This window comes from Vombatus ursinus, unplaced genomic scaffold (assembly GCF_900497805.2).
Source record: "Vombatus ursinus unplaced genomic scaffold, bare-nosed wombat genome assembly UNPS02014799.1, whole genome shotgun sequence".
NCBI lineage: Eukaryota > Metazoa > Chordata > Mammalia > Diprotodontia > Vombatidae > Vombatus > Vombatus ursinus.
In genome coordinates this window covers 334,792-340,358 of record NW_020954577.1, presented here as the reverse complement: position 1 = coordinate 340,358, position 5,567 = coordinate 334,792, and the positions used below count along the sequence as shown (strand labels likewise).

The window sequence follows — 5,567 nt, the reverse complement described above, 5'->3', positions numbered from 1 at the left end:
CTATGCCCCCAAGGACTAATGCTTCTCTCTGAGAATTGCTTAGGGGCAATAGAATTGCCAGTCAGTGCCAGCTATACCCAATTCCAACAATGGTTCTGATTTATCTAATCAGTTGTCTACCCCCTTTACTATTTCTGGGCTGAGAGCTTCTGAAGCAGCTGCTGCTATCTCCACCTCCAAATCCTGCTGCAGGAGTTTTCTCTGCATGTACTCCTGGCTGGCTTCCACCCCAGTGTCATAGACATCTCCTACTGATCTTCTAAGTGGTCTTGGCTGGAAAAAAGTCTTTCTCTGACCTTTTGTTGTCTCTGCTGCTCCAAAATTTGACTTGAGGAGCTGTTTTAAAGTTGTTTGGAGGAGAATATTGGGAGAGTTCAGCTGGGTTGTTGCCTGTATTCTGCTATCTTAATAGGTCGTTTTCTGAAGACACAAAGGAATCTGCAAAGAAGTATTGTATCCCTTCTGTTGTAAATATTGGATTCAGCCTTGATCAATCAGCAGTTTGCCAATATGACCTATATTTTTCCTTTCTTCAACAGTAAGAAGTCTAGATAAACTCTTGGGAGTATCGTCTGTTTTCCTGTATCCTTCATGGTCATGTTCTTTATTATCATTGATCTGATCATCTCTTTTCTTTATATTTATTTTTGAGGTTTACAAAGTTGTTTCCCACATTCCACAAGTGGCCCAGCTACTCATTGATTTGAAATAGCTAAATTCCACTGGCCCGCATCTGGGGGTGATCCATTGCTCTAATTCATTCTTTTCATTCCCTTCATTTACCAAAGTGTCATTTTCTGCATCGGTTTCATCATTCTATATATGCTTGGCTACAGGTTCCTCTTTTCTTTCTTTGCGTCTGGCAGGATAGGTCCCAACTAAATATCACTATGCAATATCTGTTGCCATACCACATAAATGTTTTCCAATTACAAACCCAGGTAACTTTTCTTCCATTAATCCAGGAATTTTGCTCAAACATAAATGCTAAATATCAATTGGAAGTCTTACAAATTCAGAATTTCTCTTTTGACCTTGAATCCTGTGGTCACCCTTTCTAATAGCAGAAAGTAGAACTTTTCAGCTTCTAGTCAGGCAATATCAACTCAACAAGACAATTTCTCCCTTCCAGCTCCAAAGTCAACAAAACATCTTCTTGGTCCTAGTAAATTTAATCTTTCAATATTACCTACAATTGAAGCCTGTCATTTCATATGCTTGGATACAGAATCACCATTTTTGGGGTCATTTAAGACATCATGTAATGCAGGATGTGACATTATTTGTTCTATAAGTGTATAGTTTACACCTATACTGGCTTTTTCTCAATTTCTTAATTAACTTTTCCAATTGCTTTTCAGTTAGAGAAAAATTGAGACCAGTTTATGAAGAATATTTCTGTTTCATCTTTTAATCCTACATTAGTATCTTGAATAAAGGAGTCCACTTTGTACTTGGGGACAGAGAATTCTTTTCCTGTTATTTTCTTCTTCCCTGCCTGTTCCCACAGTTCTGGCATGCTCCCCACAGAACCACCTCCCTGCTGCTGCCTCTCTCTGGCAGAACTGATTCTTTCTTTCCACAAAGTGATACGTCTGTCTTTGGTTGGAACCTGCATCCATGATGAGGCCGCCATCTTCAAGGCTTCTGGCACCCCAGGTCACCTGGGTTCTGATTCTTCACAAACAATAACTGGGGATTTAAGTGGACTGAGAGCTTAATATATGTGAAGGGGCTGCCCAAAAACTCATGTGAGCTTTGGCTGTAGTGAGGGGTACAGCTCCCAGGAGTAAGGAGGTGGTGATCATCTATTGGCTTCAGCTCTCTTCAGATTTCATCTGGAGCATTATGTGGAGGTCATGATTTAAGTAGGATATTGATAAACTAGGGAGCAGTGTGCAGAGGAAAGTAACCAGGATGGTAAAGGACCTTGGGTCCATTTCTTATGAGGAATAATTTAAACAATTGGACATCTTCAGTCTGGAGAAGACTTGAGGGATGGGGTATGATAGATAGCATTTGGAGGGATGTCCCATGGAAGAACAATTAGATTCATTCTGTTTGACAACCCCCCCCGGCCCCCGCCAAGGACTAAATGAAGAGCAATGGGTGGATGTGACAAAAAAAACCAAAAACCAAAAAACAAAAAAATTTAGGCTTGAGGTCAGGAAAGGCTTCCTAACAATTAGAACCATCCAACAGTGCTGTGGGTTGGCAGCAGAGGTGTTAGTTCCAGTCTTCAAACAGAGATGGGGCACCCACTTGTTGGGTTTATTCTAGTCCAGATTCCTCTAATGTATGGATTAGACTAGATTGTCACTGAGGGCTTTTCCAACTCTCAAATTCTATGATTCTTCTTCTAACATGAGGGGTTGGTCATAAGTGAAAAACTCTGGTCAATTGCTTTTGTTGGTTTCCCAATGGAACCAGTTGGGAGTAGGGGTGGGTAGGAGGTTCAACTTCTGGGGTTGGGACCTTCTTGCCATTGTGGGGTGGGCCGGAGAAGAGGGGTTGATGTAGGGATTGCAGAATGGTCCTGGGCAGGGAAACATGCATGTTGGGTACACTGATATTAACCAGTTTTGATTCATTTCTACAATTTTGATGAAAACATATGTATATATATATATATATATATAATTATATATATATATATATATATATATAATTATGTCTCTACAAAGTTTACTAAAGGAAATAGTAATAGGGTAAAGAGATTAAGTGAGGCATTAAGAGGATGGGGGTCATATTGGTGGAACCATCAACCTACGCCTCGTCAGAGGAGAGCATCAATTCGCCCCTCATTGCATAGCGCCTAGGAGTGAGAGGCAGCCGGTAACTCTGAGAACCCAAGGAGCTCAGAGGACTTGGAGGTTACTCCAAAGCACCCTCTAGTGTTTGGGGAGGTAAGCATTATTTGGTGGAGTTATCCCTTTGATCGGCAGCTGTGCGCTTACAATCCTGACTGCTGAATAGGACCAGGCCATTGATTGGAACGAAGCCTCCAACACAGTCACATGAGTATCTAAGTAATGATATTAGGCATCTATAGCCCGTGGTTCCTCCAATGAGCTAAAGCCTCACTGGATTTCACAACAACCACTACAGATGAGAGGTGGCAAGTCAAAAAGACAGTCCTAGAGAGACGGAGGGGAGATCTATTGTGCCGTGTTCTTCAGTAAGTATCAAGGCTGCAAGTTCGAGAAATCCTGTCTCCTGGCTTCCAGACCAGAGTGCCGATTCTTAGGAAACTGAAATGTTGGCATACTCCTTGTGTGTTGGATGTCACCAGGTTTTATTTCTAGACCTGAGTCATGAATTTTTTTTTATCTATTTTGGTTTCGTAAAGTCCTTATGTACTGCTCATTTCAAGTAAAAAGTGAATGAATAAGTGAAAGAAAATTAAGCGCTTACTATGTGCCAAACATTGTACTCAATACAATGAATAAAAATACGAAAGCTAGACAGTTCTTGCCTGTCGGAGTTTATATTATAAAATACAGAGTCATGGTCAGAGGGGGGTATTTTGGGGGGAGTCTGGGGAGTCACAGGATAAAGCTAACTTCTCTGTGCCTTGGGTTTCTCATCTATAAAATGGACGAGCGGAACTCTGTGGCTCAAAGGTACCATTCAGCTCTACATCTATGCTATTGTATGAGTTGTTGCTAATATTTTTGCACAGTTTAAGACAGAATATAATTCAGTGCTCTGTTGTGTCCTACAGACAGAGTGTTATGGGATGGCGAGTTCATCTATAGCACAATGGGGTGACATAAGCTTTCCAGAGACAATTGTTGTGACGATTTAATGATGATTCTCAGGGCAAGAGGTAGAAGGAAGGAGGGTTGGGGTGAAGCAAGGCCATTTGAATGGCAGCAGGGTGGAAAATGGCTGGATGAAGGTAAGGATGAATGGTCCTATAAGGCACTGAGGGCTGAGAAACAGAATCTCCCAGCTATGGGCTCTGGTGGCAGAGTTTGGAGGAGGGATAGTAGCACCAGGAAGGAGGAAAATGGCTGGGATGAATATGGAGATGCAAGAATCTTTTTGCATTCACAGTCCTCATTGGATGCCAAGTCTAGCAGAGAACTCATTCTCAAACACAATTATTACATGGGATGACAATGTGAATTTCCAAGTAGGAAACTGAGTGAGGAGGTACAATTTCTTTTCATAAGAAAAAATGATATCCAGTACACACTTGGTGCTTGGCTCTAAGAGGGGATTAATCATAGCTTCAGCCTGAAATTCCTCAATTTGATTAACTCTACTTTTATGTCTATTCTGAAGTTCAATTCAATTGATATTGACTAAGTGCCTACTATGTGCAGAGCACTGTGCTAGGATTTCAAGATCAAGAATAAAATTATAGTTCCTGTACTCCATGAACTTAGAATATGGAAATAGGGTGGGGGTGGGGCTGAAATCCATCAACTAACTCTGAAAAAGCTTAGAAAATGTCTAGGAGAAGTAAAAAAAGATTTACTCCAGAGATTCAAGGAAGAGCGTATCCCTCCAGTAGGATGGTAAGGGAAGGCTTCATGGAAGAGGTGGCATGAGAACTTGGCTTTGATGGAGGATGTCAAAAGGTGGAAATGGCAGATGGAGTCCGCTTTAGGGATGGGGAATGGCATGTGAAAAGGTGGGGAAGTGGGAGAGGACAGAATAATGTCAAGGAACAAATATTGGCCAAACAGGGGAGCATCATGAAATAAGCCTGAAGCATTATTTGGAACCAGTTTGTAAATGTCCTTGAATAATAGGTGAAGGAGTTCGTATTTTATTTGTTAAGCCTTGGATCACTGATTTTGAGTTGGAGGGGATCTTAGAGATCCTGGAGACCAACCCACCCATTTTTTGTTAAAGAAATTGAGGCCCAGAGAGTTTCAGCTATGTGTTCAGAATTGTGCGTGGCAAAGATTATTCTTGTAGAAGTATAAAAGAGAAAATGTAGAGCCAAGAGATAGGAACCAGGGTGACCATTTGGGGGCTATTGTATTATTCTAAGCAACATATGACTATTGCCTGGACTTGAGTGGTCATAGTGGGACTAGAAAATAAACAATAGAAATAAAAAAAAATTATATATAGATTCAATAAAAGCTGGCGAGTGATTAAAAATGGAGGAGTGAGGGTAAGAGAGAGAGAAGAGTTAAGGAGTTGAAGGTTTTGAATCTAAGTGACTGTGAGAAAGGTTGAAAGAAATGGGGGAGTTAGGAACAAAGAGGAAGCTAGTTTAGTTGGAGAATAGAATTCAGGGGAAGAAGTAATGTACCCTGAGTCTGGAAGAGAGGTTGGGGTCAGGCTTTAAAAGCTAGAGAGAAGTTTATACTTTATCCTGGAAGGGAATGAATCCCACCTAGAGTTGATTGAGTCAAGACATGCCTTTGTCAGATCTGCACTTAAGGAAAATCACTTGAATGGATGATGAAAAAAGATAGGTGAGGGAGGGAGCCCAATCAGGCTGTCAAAATTGAGAAAAGATTGCAGAGACAAAAGAGATCAAAGCCAGAACTTTTGGAGACAGTTGTTCTTAGGGTTAAGGAGGAAGAAGGGGAACCAGTGAG

General features: G+C 41.1%; 1 pseudogene; it reads right to left on the bottom strand.

Annotated features, from left to right (window-relative positions):
* Positions 1-405: 405 nt before the first annotated feature.
* Positions 406-1,622, bottom strand: LOC114050533 (annotated as a pseudogene).
* Positions 1,623-5,567: the final 3,945 nt, after the last annotated feature.